Source organism: Chanodichthys erythropterus, chromosome 14, assembly GCF_024489055.1.
Source record: "Chanodichthys erythropterus isolate Z2021 chromosome 14, ASM2448905v1, whole genome shotgun sequence".
Classification (NCBI taxonomy): Eukaryota; Metazoa; Chordata; class Actinopteri; order Cypriniformes; family Xenocyprididae; genus Chanodichthys; species Chanodichthys erythropterus.
The window spans coordinates 43,628,919-43,645,821 of record NC_090234.1 but is presented as its reverse complement, the minus strand read 5'-3'; the positions used below and the strand labels follow the sequence as shown (position 1 = coordinate 43,645,821).

General features: G+C 36.5%; 1 protein-coding gene across 1 annotated transcript in view; it reads right to left on the bottom strand.

Moving 5' to 3' along the window:
* enox1 (ecto-NOX disulfide-thiol exchanger 1) overlaps positions 1-16,903 on the bottom strand; it is a 142,864-nt gene that overhangs the window by 85,506 nt on the left and 40,455 nt on the right. The window lies entirely within an intron of this gene.

The window sequence follows — 16,903 nt, the reverse complement described above, 5'->3', positions numbered from 1 at the left end:
TCATTCTTGCGGTGCGAACTCACCAAAAAGCGGGTACTTCCGCAACCACCAATTGTCATAGGAACTACGAAAACGTTCCTCTGGTGCGAGAGCCCCTATTCAGATAGCTATCTATAAACATTTATTATATCTACCTTCATCAACTCCACCATTCACTTACATACTTGCATAAGAGTAAGTATCCAGACTAAGATTGCTCTTCGTGCTCCAGGTTTCTCCATCCACACCCATCTCGTCTAAATCCACTCAACCATCAGGCTTTATTACAGGCCATTATGTTAGGATGTGAGGAAGGCCAAGGCTGACTGAAATTGATTCCCTCTTCTGCCAGTCAGTCAGTCCACCCGTAAACATTATAAATGGATGGTGAATGTTCACTTTCGTAAGGCAGTGGAACAGAGTGAGAACAAGCTTTTATCTCCCTCTGAAGTTTAAGACCTCTCACAGAAACCCTACTGTATTGGTAGAACGGCTCTGTATTCTTGACCTTGGATCCATATGGCTGTTTACTGTTGATGGAGTATGAAGCTCCCAACCCTAAAGCAGCACTGCTGTTCCTGGAACAGGGCCAATGGCCTTACACCATGCAGAAAGGCACCGCCAAAGCCCAACGAAACAGAAGGAGGGGGAGGAATCCAATAAGAGGAGGTGAGAAACACTGTCTGGTTCAAAAGTAAACATCTCCAAATAAATCGTCTTTGTTATCTTAATGAACCAATGAAAGAGGCTACTATTGCATTCCTACCACATGGTACGTGACAAACCTGTCCTTCCATTTGCATACAGCAATGCACTGTGGGCCTTTAACCCTGTGATGGAAAGTCTTCATGCCAAGTGTCACCAGGAGCAGTGAAATATTACTACAGCATTTGTTGCTGTATATCAGGTACTCTGCAAGGACATTATACCCAAGACCATGAGAGAGATAAATTAGCTGACAAACATCAGCAGAAAGCATGGCAGCCACTACAGAGGACAACTCACCGTAGGGTTGCACGATATTGAAAAATACTGACATTGCAAAATTTTGTTTTTATGCAATAAATATTGCAATATGAAAAAATAAATTACTTTTTACACTGAAGACTTCTTTTTTGAGTGTGATCCATCCTTTTATGGCTGGACGATTTGGCAAAACATGAAAAATGTGGGTGTTCAGTTGGGTTTACTCTTTACAAGAACAAAATCTACAAACCCGATTCCAAAAAAGTTGGGACACTGTACAAATTGTGAATAAAAACAGAATGCAATGATGGGGAAGTTTCAAATTTCAATATTTTATTCAGAATTCAACATAGATGGCATATCAAATGTTTAAACTGAGAAAATGTATCATTTTAATGTATCATTTTAAAATAAGTTGATTTTAAATTTCATGGCATCAACACATCTCAAAAAAGTTGGGACAAGACCATGTTTACCACTGTGTGGCATCCCCTCTTCTTTTTATAACAGTCTGCAAACGTCTGGGGACTGAGGAGACAAGTTGCTCAAGTTTAGGAAAAGGAATGTTGTCCCATTCTTGTCTAATACAGGCTTCTAGTTGCTCAACTGTCTTAGGTCTTCTTTGTTGCATCTTCCTCTTTATGATGCGCCAAATGTTTTCTATGGGTGAAAGATCTGGACTGTCGGCTGGCCATTTCAGTACCTCGATCCTTCTTCTACGCAGCCATGATGTTGTAATTGATGCACTATGTGGTCTGGCATTGTCATGTTGGAAAATGCAAAGGTCTTCCCTGAAAGAGACGACGTCTGGATGGGAGCATATGTTGTTCCAGAACTTGGATATACCTTTCAGCATTGATGGTGCCTTTCCAGATGTGTAAGCGGCCCATGCCACACGCACTCATGCAACCCCAAACCATCAGAGATGCAGGCTTCTGAACTGAGCGCTGATAACAACTTGGGTTGTCCTTGTCCTCTTTAGTCCAGTTTACATGGCGTCCCAGCCCATATTGACTTCTGAGAGACACTGCCACTCTGAGAGGCTCTTTTTATACCCAATCATGTTGCCAATTGACCTAATAAGTTGCAAATTTGTCCTCCAGCTGTTCCTTATATGTACATGTAACTTTTCCGGCCTTTTATTGCTACCTGTCCCACCTTTTTTGGAATGTGTAGTTCTCATAAAATCCAAAATGAGACATTTCAAAATGTCTCACTTTCAACATTTGATATGTTATCTATATTCTATTGTGAATAAAGTATAAGTTTATGAGATTTGTAAATTATTACATTCCTTTTTTATGCACAATTTGTACAGTGTCCCAACTTTTTTGGAATCGGGTTTGTATTTCCACTTGAACTTTTATAGACAACATTTTAAAATACCATGTTAAACCATCATTTTGCTTTTATTTTGGTATTTTGGTTTATTTATTAATACATTTTTTGGTTCACAGAGGCTCTGAGAAGCATAAACATTCAATCATGTGCTGTACGCATGTAAATGAACACAGTGCCATGCTTGACTAGGAAAATGACTACTTCACTACTACATTGGTAGTGCATTTATTTATTTAATTAGATCGCAGTCTATCAATCGCACTAAGACAAATTGCGATATCAATTTTCTTTCGATGTACTGTGCAGCCCTAATACACCGAAACGGCACAACTATTACGCTGTAAATATCTGTCCATAAGCCAAACAGGAAGTCAACCTGTTCTACACATTCATGCCTGTTTGTCACAGGCCTGCATATCTGCACTAAACAGCATGATTGACGGAGTCACTGAGCTATAGCAACACCGTATGTTCCCTTCCCTTCCAATTAATTTCAGACTTAAGCATTAATTGGTGAGCCTCAGAGGTGTGCACACTAGAGTAAACAACACATGTTTACCATCAAATCTATGAATAATATCCAGAGACAGGCCCACCCTTGGCTAATGACAGGCAAGCTCGACTCCAAGGCGGACCTGATTTAGAAGCAGTCGGGACCCAGTGCGATCCAGGCGTGTCTGCTAGGTTTCAGTTTCACTGGGTTGATGAGAGACCCAGATGTTTTGGCTCTTACTTCAGGGCATCCCAGGCTGAGCTGCCTGCAGGTCTAGTTTCTTCAACAAGTCAGAGTGAAAGCAGCAAATTAAACACAGGTTGTCTGTTATTATTCTCTGTGAAACTTAACAGCACTTGGCTTTTGTTGTGACCAAAAGCGCTCAACATTTTCCATAGTCTGGCTATGACCCTGGCAGCATCCCTGTTAGAAATGGACACATCCAAAGTCTTTATCTCGCAGTGAAGACACCACTTGACTTAGCCTAAAAGTGTTTCATAGAAATCAACAAATAAAAGGAATATTGTTACTTTAATTTTATTTATTTTTTTCCCGTCCACATTGTCGACAATCTGGAACAAGATCTACTTCAGTTCACAATCAAAGCAAGCCATTGTCATTCTCGGTTAAATATGTCTGTAAACATATTTCAACTTTCCATTGTTCAATAAATCACAATGTCAAACTAAGCGGGATATGATGCTTAAATATGTTCAATGATTTTGTCTCATGTCTATATTCTCTCTACCTCAAGTCAACATGCAATCTAAATACATTACTAATACACTAATTATTTGTTCAATATACAGTAAAAAACAGTAATATTATGAAAAATTATGCTTTAAAATAACTGTTTGCTGTATTAGAAAATGTACTTTATTCCTTTGATGCAAAGCTGAATTTTCAGCATCATTACTCCAGTCTTCATGTCACATTCCTTCAGAAATCTTTCTAATATGCTGATTTGATGCTCTAGAAAAAAAAAAAAAAAAAAGAATCCTTTTTGTTCAGGATTCTTTGTTGAATAGAAAGTTCAAAAGAACAATATTAATTTGAATTAGAAATCTTTTATATCATTATAAATGTCTTTACTGTCACTTTTGATCCATTTAATGCATCCTTCCTGAATGAAAGTATTTCCTTTCTTAATACATGTTTTGGTCTTGTTGTGAACAATAATTCTTCTATATACTGTAAATGTAATAAATGCCTAGTTCTGTCATGAAACTCTAGATGGCGCAGGCTGATGGGTCCTTAATACAAACTGATGATAGACTCAGCGTTAACTACTTGGCACAAGCTGATTGGTTCATGTCGCATCCACAGCCAATGAGCTTGCTGCTCTACATTTAAATGGCTGTTTAGCATTCAGTATGCACGCTTTCAGAGTTCGTCTGAATCCCTCCACCTTCCCCAGCTCCACCTGTATAGATCTGCTATGGGAAATTTTATATAAGCTATGCTATTTGTGCAGCAGCAGTACTGTATGTCTTGCATACAGTGTATAAGCGTATGTACTGGCAGTAGCAAGTTCCTGTAACAACTACAGCAATAATCAACAGCAGCAGCAGCATAGCAGATCTCTTCCACCAAGACCAAACACATTAACATTGTCATATCCATTAATATGGTAAAATCTACAGAGAGTTGTCATGATAGAACTTGCTCTGCCTCTAAAATGTCTCTTTTTGTCTAACATAATCAAGACCTAATTTTTTAACCCTTCACTCTCTAACCTGATGTCTTGTAAATACATCAACATCCATAAGGAAATCCTAAGGCAATCCTATAGTAAGGTTGATTTAGTATCTACCACACTTAAATCACATTCTTGGAATTCATTCTTAGGTTGAAAAACAGCTGGAAAGAGTGAAACAGAATGAAATATAAAATGTGTTTAATAGTTGAACCATTTTAAATTTTAATCACAAGCAGCACTCATGGCATGAGACATTGAAAAAACAACATAAAACAATGCAGTGGCCTAAAAATTAGCAACAAATATTTTGAACCTTTTATATTGCATCACAGCATCCTACTAGTACTATGTCTACTAACTTGTTTAAGAAATGATATATTTAGGTGGAAGAAACTGGGCATGAGCTAGAGCTCTTTTTATGATTATTTGAACTGAAAGCCTTCAGTGATTCAGGTTCATGTATTCTTCTGCTAATGAATAGCACCAAACAAATCAGCTCACAGTCAAATTGTGGCTCTTTCTTGCTGAGTGGAAAGACTCATTTTCATAAAAGTGAAGCACATTCAATAAATATACATCTTATTTTGAGGCAGTTCATAAAGTTTACTCAGTTCCTATGAATAAATGCTTGATAGACCAGTAAGAAAACATACTTCTCAACAGCTGAAATACAGCAGCACTTTTCTCCCTTTAGAAAGATTCACTCTGCGCAGGCTTTAATAGAACTGCTGTTGCATGAAGATTGTGCATAGAATCAGGAGAAAAACATCTGATATGCAGCCAATTAAAAATAGAGAAAACCAGCAAAGGTTTTCTTCATTTTTTTCTCACCAGGGATGCGGACACTATAGACACTGTCTTATTCACCCCAAGGGTTGAAAAAGCAGATGCATGCTAGATCATAATAGATCAGGTGCTATCCAGCTTTTAGTCAAGAATTCACTTGACATTATTCATCAGTAATCCACCATAAAAACTTGAACAACATGTTCTATTACGTAAGTGATAATTGCTTCAACGCATGCGACAAACACTGATTTCACAACATAATCAGTTACATGCTACAAGGCTGATGATGAATCCAAATTTATGTTCTCCTATTTTCTCTGTTTACCTTCATTTGACCAATGCCAACCCCTCTAAAACATCTTGTCAGGGATGCCTGGATGAACAAATAAGCAAATTATCAACTAAAAACAAGCAAATCATAGCATGAGACGATAAATTCATCAATTTACTAATGTGCTCACTTGCATGGAGTGCGCTGGATCCTTCGAGCTGTTAACAAACAGGATCAAAATAGCAACATACTGTGATTTTTGAGCCTTGAGTTATGCTCTACGTCTGCAGCTGTGAAGATAACAACATGCAATTGAAATTCTCAAATTCTGAATTTTGAATATGGAAATCTTTGATGTTTTTCAAGTTCTAAAGATGGCTGATGGGAGAGACAAAGAGAGAAAATAATAGAAGGAACAAATGCATAGCTGAAGGGTACAGAATAATGTGCTGAATTTTAAAAAGCCTGTTTTCCGAGAGGGAAAATGTAGCTTAAATGTAGGTGGAGGCCCAGCACGTTTAACACAGTGAAAAAAGAAACACTTGAATATGACATGCCCTTCTCTTCTTTGCTGCTGTTAGGAGGTATTAGCGTTGCCCTGGCCACAAGATCCGACAGCGGTTCAAAATGTATGGTGCAAAAATTGAGCTTCAAAATGCCTCCTGCTTAAATCTCATTCGATTAAGTGTGTAATACCACAAGCAGGAGGTCACAGGCAAGCTTTGAGTATCTCCATAATCCACCTGCACTAAACAACCTGTGATGTACATGACAGTGTTTCTCCCTTGTGCTTCTATCAGACTACCTCAGGTTCAAACCCTCAAAAGTCTAAACTAATTCTCCTTTCTGACATGGTTATTTTAATGTGTGGGAGAGGAAAAGTTTAACTCAAGCTATGCACTCAACCCATGTTGTTCCATCTGAACTAACATTTTGGAAATTAAAATGATGAAGTTGCCATTTAGCTTAGATTAAGACATAAAGAAGACATTTTACTGGTATTCAAAAGATAAAAATATATGCTTTTAATGGATTTCTTTTTATTGCATTCACTCTAAAAAATGTGGGTAAATAATAAAGAGTTTTGGGTATTTTTGCAGTACACTGGTGCTTTTTTCAGTCCAGGTCTTTTAAATGTATTCAAAAATACATTAAAGCTACACTACACTCCTGAGCAAAACATAACATTAAGCTTTTAATTGTCTTAACCACAAAATATTGGTCAGGAAATTAGCTAAATTTAAGCAAATGCACTACTTAAAAAGCCATTGCTGTCTCAGAAAAACATCAAAGACAGAATGAAGTTTTTTGGCAGAATATGGGAAGTTGTGTGTGGACTGATGAATCACAATGAAACACGAGTTGCATGGTGATGCTCCAGAGTGGTATCTTTGAAAATCTGCTGAGAAATATTTAAATGTGTCTCTACCACAGTGAAGCATGGAGGAAAAGGTGTCATTGTGTGGGGAGCCTTTTTAGCTGCTGGTGTTGGTGAGCTGCTACAGGGGAATATTGTAAAATGGCTTGCTTCCTACAAATGAAAAGTTGCTATCTAAAAAGGAATGATCAGATGTTATTTTCTTGTCCAAATTGCAAAGACAACCAAGAAGTGGCTTGAGAGTCCATCAGACTCAGATTTGAACTGTAAATGAATATTTGAATATATTTAATATTTGGTCTCACATTAAACTCAAATGAACTGGAAGACTTTTTTTGTAATTTAAGAAAGCAATTAAATTTTTTAAGTTGAAGTAGGTGAAAATGTTACAGTGTTAACTCTAATGAATCACTACGGGAATTCTTTAATAATGATTTATATTCTTTTATAGCATATTTCACAGGAAACTGCATACTTTCGTGCATATTTAAGTTGAGAGAACTTTAATTTTAGGGTGAACTATCCCTTTGAATGCATGTGTTAGCATGAGCTAACAGATCATTTCCATCTGAACTGGTTATATCTTTTAAGCATAGTAGTGAATGTTTTATGAGCAGTAGGATAACCCTATTCATGCGCTTTATTTTAAGAGCTAGTGGTATAGTGTACCTTTACATACTGTTAATTAATAAATACTGTAACAAATATATTGCTTAGTGTTACTTCATGTTAGTCAATGCGTGAATTAACGTTAACTAATGGGATATTATTGTAATTGTTACCTAAAATGTAGCTTTTCAAAACCATATGAAACCAACATGATTACAAATAGTACATTTCTAAAAACTTGACACTTTAAAAAATCATTTTCTTTGCTCTTAGATGCCATTGACCTGCTAACAAACTTTAATTAGATTCAGGGCCCTTTAATTCGCAGGGCATGGGACAAAAAAAAGAAAATCAATGAGCAGGCTTTACCACAGAGGACCTCAGTGGCTTCACTTGTCTCCAGGACAACTAACCATCACTTCACGAGGACTCTGACTACATATATAAACACAATTTTGTTCTGGTAAATAATTTTGGTTTTGGAAAGCAAAAAATAATAGATGATTCTTTCAAAGAAATGACTGTGTTGAACATACAGTGGGACAAAAGGCATATTTGTCAGTGGTTGTTTGTGGTTTTTCTCCATGAAACAAAGCCAGACCAAGATGATCTATATATCTACATCAGCAGAAGGTCATGTGAGGCCCCAAAGGAGCCTTTATGTTCCTAGTTTCCCATTAGTTCTTTATCATTTGTCACATATGTTTTCTTCTGTCAAGAAGAAGAGTGAATGAGACGCCGTTATTTTGTCTATTGAATTCGGGATTTATATTGTTTTGTCTCATAAAGAAGGGAGGGAAACTGCATGCTGCACTCCAGTGGAGTCTGTCATAATCATATATGTGACAATGTTCATGAGATGGATGTTGTGTCATTTAAGCGCAGAGAGTTTTAATTAAAAGGGAGAGATGATTCATTGCCACCACAAATCTTGTCTTATAGCTGGAGTTCAGCTCAGGCGTGAGCCTCGATTTGAGAGCAAAATAAATTAAAGGTGAAGTGTGTCATTTTCGTGCCACCAGACAAAATTGCAATCTGTTTTTGTTTTTTTGTTTTTTTAATTGGCCTTACTGGCTTGAACATTGCATGGGATATATGCAATAGATTTAATGTGCACTTGTAGTTAGTCTTTGTCATGGAAAGAAGACTTTCAACACTCTCACAGTCTGATGACATCATGCAGGTCTCTAGAGTTCAGATATACACAAATTTTGCTGAAGTCATGGATTTCATTCACTGAAGGCCCATATGCAAAACTAATCAGTATGTGACTTGTAAGCGACCTCTGACTTCACCCATTTTTCAGCTCATAGTTCATCTTTTTTGACAGGGAAAAAACATAGGCCTGTCTGCCTTTGAGATCAGGACTGTTGATAAAGTAAAAATTGTGAGGTAAACATAGAATGTAATAACATGAATCTCCATCATGTCTTTATCGTGTTAATAAAATTACTGATAAAAATGTCAAATACAACTGCAATTGCAAAGTGAAAATAATACTGCAAGATACTGCATTGATGAATACGTTTTTTAAAAGTGTAAAAAAAAAACATAATGGAGATATAATTAATTTTTAAGTTTTATTCAATGTTAACAATGAGATTATGTGGTTTTTATAATCAATTAACACTGCTTTTGTCATTTTTTACAAGATGGACAAAGTTCGGTTATACCGAAGACACATTTGGTTATACCGAATGATGATATTTTCAAACAATTCTAACATGCTGATATCTAGCTAGCAAGAAAAAGTACAATCAAATCTTTTATATTTAGTACAAGTTTTTAAAATATTACATTTTACATGTTTTATAGCGGTTGTACCGAATGACCTGATGTTTCGGGACATGCTTATGAGCAAGTGAAAATATGAATATTTCAAATAGTTAAGAGAGAATTAGTTATATATATATATATATATATATATAGGTGTATTATATTATATATATAGTTGTATATGTTATATATATAGTTGCATTGACCACATGACTTGATCCAAAATGGTCTCTCTATATTGGTTACTCTGAATGATGTCAATGAAATTCATTTTTCCGGACATTATTTCTCATAACAAAGCCACGACATCTACACATAATTTTAACAACATTTTGCACTGTTGATATATGTTGTTATAAAATCATGCCAGAATAAAAAATATATACATTTATTACATTTTAAGATATTTTAATCACAAATGAATTGTATTGGCCTTTGGACGGTTAAACCAAATGACCTTTTGACATTTCAAAATCTTTAAAATACATTTATATGTAGCAAAATATAATTAAAACCTTTTTGATTCAATAAAATATATCTAGTTGTACTACTTTACATACTTTGGATTTCATATCCAAAAAAGACCCGTCACGTCATATATATATATATATATATATATATATATATATATATATATATATATATATATATATATATATATATATATATATATATATATATATATAGGTCATTTATATAATATTCATAAAATCCACAGGCATATTCTACAAACATCAGTTAACATGACCATTATTTAAACTGCTTGAAATGAGCAGTGTCATATTTTCCCTTGACTCAAAGCTGAGATTGATGCCACTGAAGGAAGTTGAGTCGAAAGTGCTGGCAGCTGACAGCTGGACTAGACGTGAGATCATGAGACACTCCAGTTCAACACAGAAAACCAAAATAGATCCCTAAGGACCGAGAGTCAGGACTCATGCTCTCTTGCAATTACACCCACATACTCAAATAAATGATTAGGATGGGAGCATCCAGACATATGAAACTCCAATAATATGCTCGTTCCATGGAATTCTGGAAGCTTATTTATTCTATGTTAAAATACTTTCTCCTATCCTGGCTTAGGCACCGTTTACACTAGTGCGTTTTTGTTTTAAAACAGCATTTTAAAATGAAAACGATCCTCGTCTACACTACCGTTTCCACAGCGTTTCAGAAACGATCTCAGTCTACACTTCATGACCGAAAGCGCATGTCACGTGACCGTTCATGCACACTGGGCATGTGCGTAAAAGTGTAAACAGTTGCCTTTTGCACATGTAGGCAGCTGCATGTATTAAAAAAAAAAAACGCACAATTTATGCTAAAAATTACAACAAAGCCAGCAAAGATTGCAGCTCATTCTCCATGTTATTGTTTACACAGTCGTCAAGGATACACAGAGCGAACGTGGGCAGCCACGCCATTGTTTTCTCCATTTCCGTTTTGGTCCATTTACACTGAAAGTAAAACGGGCTCTGCAGCGTTTCAAAAGTCTCCGTTTTCGAGGGTCGAAAACACTGGAGTAGTGTAAATGACAGGCCTAATCGTAGCAAAAGTTATGCATTTTAAAATGAAAACTAAGTAAACGGTAGGGATGGGCGATATGGCCTAAAAAAATGATCACGATAATTTCAGGTATTTATTGCGATAATGATACCAATGACGATAATTATATATATATATATATATATATATATATATATATATACATATATATATATATATATATATATATATATATATATATATATATATATACCATAAACGTGATATTATAAAATATACCTAAACTGAGTGCTTGTAATCAATGCATAATTTTATTCTGGAGACTGAACTCGCGCTCTGCTGCCACACTGGAGCGCGTTCACCACCTACTGGGCAGGGATGGGAATTACATTTACAAGCTACATCAGCCTCAGTAATCTTTCAAAATATTTTTTCCGTCATTGCTAAAAAACAAAAACAGTTAAGGCGTCCTCATATATATATATATATATATATATATATATAATGTCACACGACCGCGGTGGCGCAATTGTCATGCCGACCGTAACAGCCCTAACTGTATCAAAAAGTAACAATCCCAACTATGTCTAAAGACAGTTTACAAAATATATCTGACGCAGCTCTCCGTGTACGCGCTTCAGATGAGTACACACAAATCTCCTCACAGCGCGCGCAAGTTCTCTTTTGCGTCTTACAGTTGAATGTTTAAAGTGGCAACTGGCAAGGTTTAAATGAGTTTAGTTTAATCAGTAGCAACGTGAGATGTTCAGGTCTCACCTGCACTTGCGCGTTATCAAAACCTGGGTGATGATAGTGTGAATGACATACGGCTCATTCATTGAACATTTGTTTATAGTGATTACTGTAGTTTGCTCCACATCTGATTTTCTATAACCAAACCAGTTCCAAATTGTGAAGGGAACTCTTCGCTTAACAACAAGCTGCTCCTCAGGCTCACGTTTTTCGTCATGCTTGTTTTAACTCCACAGACCGAACAGTGAATCGGTCGCGCACGAAATACGTCAACAACTAGACTTATCATAATTATCGCGAGGAGACAAATTTTTATCGTGAGGAGAATTTTCAACGGTATTTATCGCAAACGATAATATCTCCCATCCATAGTAAACGGGGCCTTAATGTTACAACCATTCATAAGTAACATTTCCCCGATGGTGCTAGTTTGGGCTGGACTATCTGTTAGTATGGCTAACTGCAAATTTTCAGGAAACCAGTTTGAGAACAGTAATGTTTTCTTTTGGTGATGCAAGCACAAAAATTACACACTGCCGCTTTAAGAAAGATAACCGTCTCAGGGAAAAATGCAACTTTTTGAGCTTATGTGACAAACTGCAATCCACAACAAAAACCCTCTCTTTGTGTCGTGCACACACACACACACGCATTTACACAAACACAGCAAGACGGGGAACAGAGCATCCATCCAAACATCCTATCTCACTTACACAGACACATAGAACAGCCTTGGGCTTTGTGTTGTTATATGAAATCCTCTCAAAACATCTCTCACTTTTTTCCCTGCTTCACCCTCTCTCTTGTTTTTTTATCCTGGTTTGGATGTGGTCACAGTTGTGTGCAGTCCTAGAGGGCTTTATAGCACTCATAGGTCTTGTCGGGACAGTTGAATCATGGAAATCATATTCATGCCCAGGCCTTTAAGCCAGCTGAATGAGATGCAGCGCCCTGGCAAAGACGCATGAGCCACACGATCCGTCGCTCCAGATCCGCACCATCTCCTGTGAGATACGATCCAAGCAGTGCCAACCTCGACAACAGCAGCCCTTAGCTTGGGCACAAGGTATTCTTACCTCTGTGTTCCTGATCCTTTCTCATTGTCTGCTGCCACATGCTTTCGCCGGTCTTGGTTTTTCTACTTTTGGTGTCCCTATCTCTTGCTCTCCTCCTATATATCAACAAGATGAAGTGGCCTTATAGTGACCATCTCAGCCTTTAATAGCCTCCGTAAATCACCACAGGTTTAGCACAGCACAATAGCAGCAGTGACCCATTCATCACCTCCACACTACAAGAGTCCTCTGACAAATCAACATGTTAATTCCAACACCATTACTACACCATTTTAATTAAAATTAACTTTTAGAGCCTAAACCTTATTTTCAGAAAATCTTAACCTTCTTAGGTCAGTCAACTGTAAAAATCTAGACAATGTAGATTTGTGCGATTTTTGTTTCTTGCAATAAACTTTAAATGAACCTAAAAATTGACAAAATTTTAAATATATAAAATAATAAATATGTTATAGAATCGGTAGCAGGGTTGCAAATTTGGAAATAGCTAAATTTTTCTGTCTAACAATAACTTAGGTAAAAGAGCTTAATAGTTGAATTAAAATAAAGCTGAAATAAAATATAAATATTAGATGAAAGACATAAACTTAAGGGACCTATTATGGCGCTTTTACAAGACAAGAAGTCTGGTGTCCCCAGAATGTGTCTGTGAAGTTTTAGCTCAAAATACCCCACAGATCATTTATTATAGCTTGTCAAATTTTCCCCTATTTGGATTAGAGCAAAAACACACCGTTTTTGTGTCCCTTTAAATGCAAATAAGCTGCTGCTTGAGGGTGGAGCTTTAACAGCTTGCGCTTCGGTTGCTCAACAACAACAAAGCTGGTGAATCTCACACAGCCAAATTGACGATTGTCAGTAAAGGTTTTCAGCTTTACATTGTTCAAACCGGAGTCTGACACTGATGGAGAGACGCAGGAAGAAGTTACATCTTTTAGAATTCAACTGGATATTTCTGAATGGTTAGTGGATAAATTTATGTAGTTGCTGTGAAGTTGATTCAACTCATCAATTAGCATGTGCCGTCATGTTAATCTTTTGTGCAAATCCAGTGTTGGAACTGACCCTCATTTGTGAAGCAGTCCTGTGTAAAATTACATCACATTAGTAGTCTAAGCTGTTTTGTGGGTGAGTCATACTGTAAGTAACACCGATACATTTCTGTCAAACACAACTTCTGTTTGTCCTAGCATAAAGTAATAGAGCATATGGAGGCTAAGGGAAAGCACACGGAAAGCGGAGCTGCCTGAATCGAAGAAACACATTGCATTACTTCATTCATTGCATTAATGCTTACAATTTCTTCATCTGCAGCCTTGCCTCACTTGCGAAAACAAAACGGTGGCGCCATGGGTGGAAACGTGCAGATTAAGGGGTGGTAATATTATAATAAGATCTCCTTCCTACATCACTATGGGAGTGAAATGTGAGTGGCTCGTTTTTTTTTGTTGTTTTTTTTTTTTTTTCATATGGTTGAAAACAAAGCCTTGTCCTTTTTCACATTTTCTGGGTTGGTAGATGCACCGGGGACCCGATTATAGCATTTAAACATGGAAAAAGTCAGATTTTCGTGATATGTCCCCTTGAAGAAATGTTGCCTTGGTAACTTAACTTAATGTTAAAGTACTAAAATTACTTAAACTAAAACTGAAATACAAATAAAAAATAAATAAAATTTAAAGGTAAATATAAAATAAAAAATAACAAAACATGACAATATCACATAAAATTGCTAAAATTACAAAAAATAAAAGATACAAACCCGATTCCAAAAAAAGTTGGGACACTGTACAAATTGTGAATAAAAACAGAATGCAATGATGTGGAAGTTTCAAATTTCAATATTTTATTCAGAATACAACATAGATGACATATCAAATGTTTAAACTGAGTAAATCATTTTATCATTTTAAGGGGAAAATAAGTTGATTTTAAATTTCATGGCATCAACACATCTCAAAAAAGTTGGGACAAGACCATTTTTACCACTGTGTGGCATCCCCTCTTCTTTTTATAACAGTCTGCAAACGTCTGGGGACTGAGGAGACAAGTTGCTCAAGTTTAGGAATAAGAATGTTGTCCCATTCTTGTCTAATACAGGCTTCTAGTTGCTCAACTGTCTTAGGTCTTCTTTGTTGCATCTTCCTCTTTATGATGCGCCAAATGTTTTCTATGGGTGAAAGATCTGGACTGCAGGCTGGCCATTTCAGTATCTGGATCCTCCTTCTACGCAGCCATGTTGTTGTAATTGATGCACTATGTGGTCTGGCATTGTCATGTTGGAAAATGCAAGGTCTTCCCTGAAAGAGAGACGTCTGGATGGGAGCATATGTTGTTCTAGAACTTGGATATACCTTTCAGCATTGATGGTGCCTTTCCAGATGTGTAAGCTGCCCATGCCACACGCACTCATGCAACCCCATACCATCAGAGATGCAGGCTTCTGAACTGAGCGCTGATAACTACTTGGGTTGTCCTTGTCCTCTTTAGTCCAGATGACATGGCGTCCCAGTTTTCCAAAAAGAACTTCAAATTTTGATTCATCTGTCCCAACATTTTTGAAATGTGTAGCTCTCATGAAATACAAAATGAGCCAATATTTGGCATGATATTTCAAAATGTCTTACTTTCAACATCTGATATGTTATCTATATTCTACTGTGAATAAAATATAAGTTTATGAGATTTGTAAATTATTGCATTCCTTTTTTATTCACAATTTCATTATCTTTCCATCATCCCATAGAAAGAATCAAAATTTAAATATACATTCACATTTTGGTAAAATCATGTGGGACACAACAAATCATTACATGTTTTGTTAATTAAATTACTTACTAATTAAAAAAAAAAGTTTTACTACAATAAATTGAATATTAAGTAAACAGATTGTCACAATTGTTGTATGATTTTAATGGTTGAATGCAGCCAAGAATGTTTAAACCTCTGAGGTGATGGTTATTTTGTGTGTCTAGCTACTTTTAATCCTAATTATATGTTTGATAATAATTTAATGCCATTAAAAAGCAAAGTCTACCCTGTTCGTGGAAAACTGCATGCTTGTGTGTTTTCCCTACAGGAAAGTGTGTGGAGAGGGTGAAAATGCAGAGTGAAGTGACAATCAGCTAATCCAGCGCTAATCCACTTTTATTGCTTCTCCTCTCCGGTGGCCATCAGAGGTTGGGGGTGTCACACACCTGATGCTCCCTCTCTCTCTCTCTCTCTCTCTCTTTTGTGCTTCATTACTATCTCTATGATCAGCTGCCTCAGCTAGACCATATCAGCCTCAGATGGCAGACTCTCTAATGCATATTGCACGAAAACTCGCAAACACTATATGAAATTTAGCAGCTCTAATGTGATTGGCTGGCTTCTATATGCAGTTTCCTGCAGTTTGTAGAATATGATCATGCAGAATAAGGCTTTAATATTATGCTTTATAAATAGTAAATAGCCAATATGCAAGCTAATAAGCAACTAGTTGTTTCTAGTTGTGTCCAAACTAACTTGGATCGTACCGAAGGTTTCACATTTTTGGGTTGCTGAAGAAACATTTTGATAATGTTGTGCGACATGAATATAATACAGTAAATTGATGGTCAAAAATATCGAAATGATGACATTTTATGCTCATTCCCGAAAAATCCAATACATCCATTGAAATGTGTTTTGCATTTGATGTAAGTAGATTAAAACAGTGGTCAGAGTAACATACCTACCGTATGTGAATTCATCATTCATGCTGTGCATTGGGGTATGTGAATAATGCCTAGTTCTGTTATGAAACTCTAGATGGCACAGGCTTATGGTTCCTTAATGCAAACTGATGATATTTACAGCATTAACCACTTGGAACATACTGATTGGTTCATGCATCTGCAGCCAATGAGCTTGCTGCTCAACATTTAAATGGATGTTTAGCATTCACTAGCAGTTGCAGCGCGTTTTCAGAATTCGTCTTCTCGAGCTCCACCTGTATAGATCTGCTAGGGGTAACTGATAAATGCTATTTGTGCAGCAACAGTATGTCTTACATACTCAAAGCAGCGTATCGGCATATGTATTGGCAGTACTTCCAGTAAGTTCCTGTACTTGCTTTGCAGCAGCAGCAATTCAGCAGCAGCATAGCAGATCTGTTCCACCAAGACCAAATACATTAAGAATGTCATATTCATTACCATGCTAAAATCTTTAGAGAGTTGTCATGGTAGAAATGGTATTAAAAATATCCACAGTTCTTATAGAACAATCAGAAAATTGCATG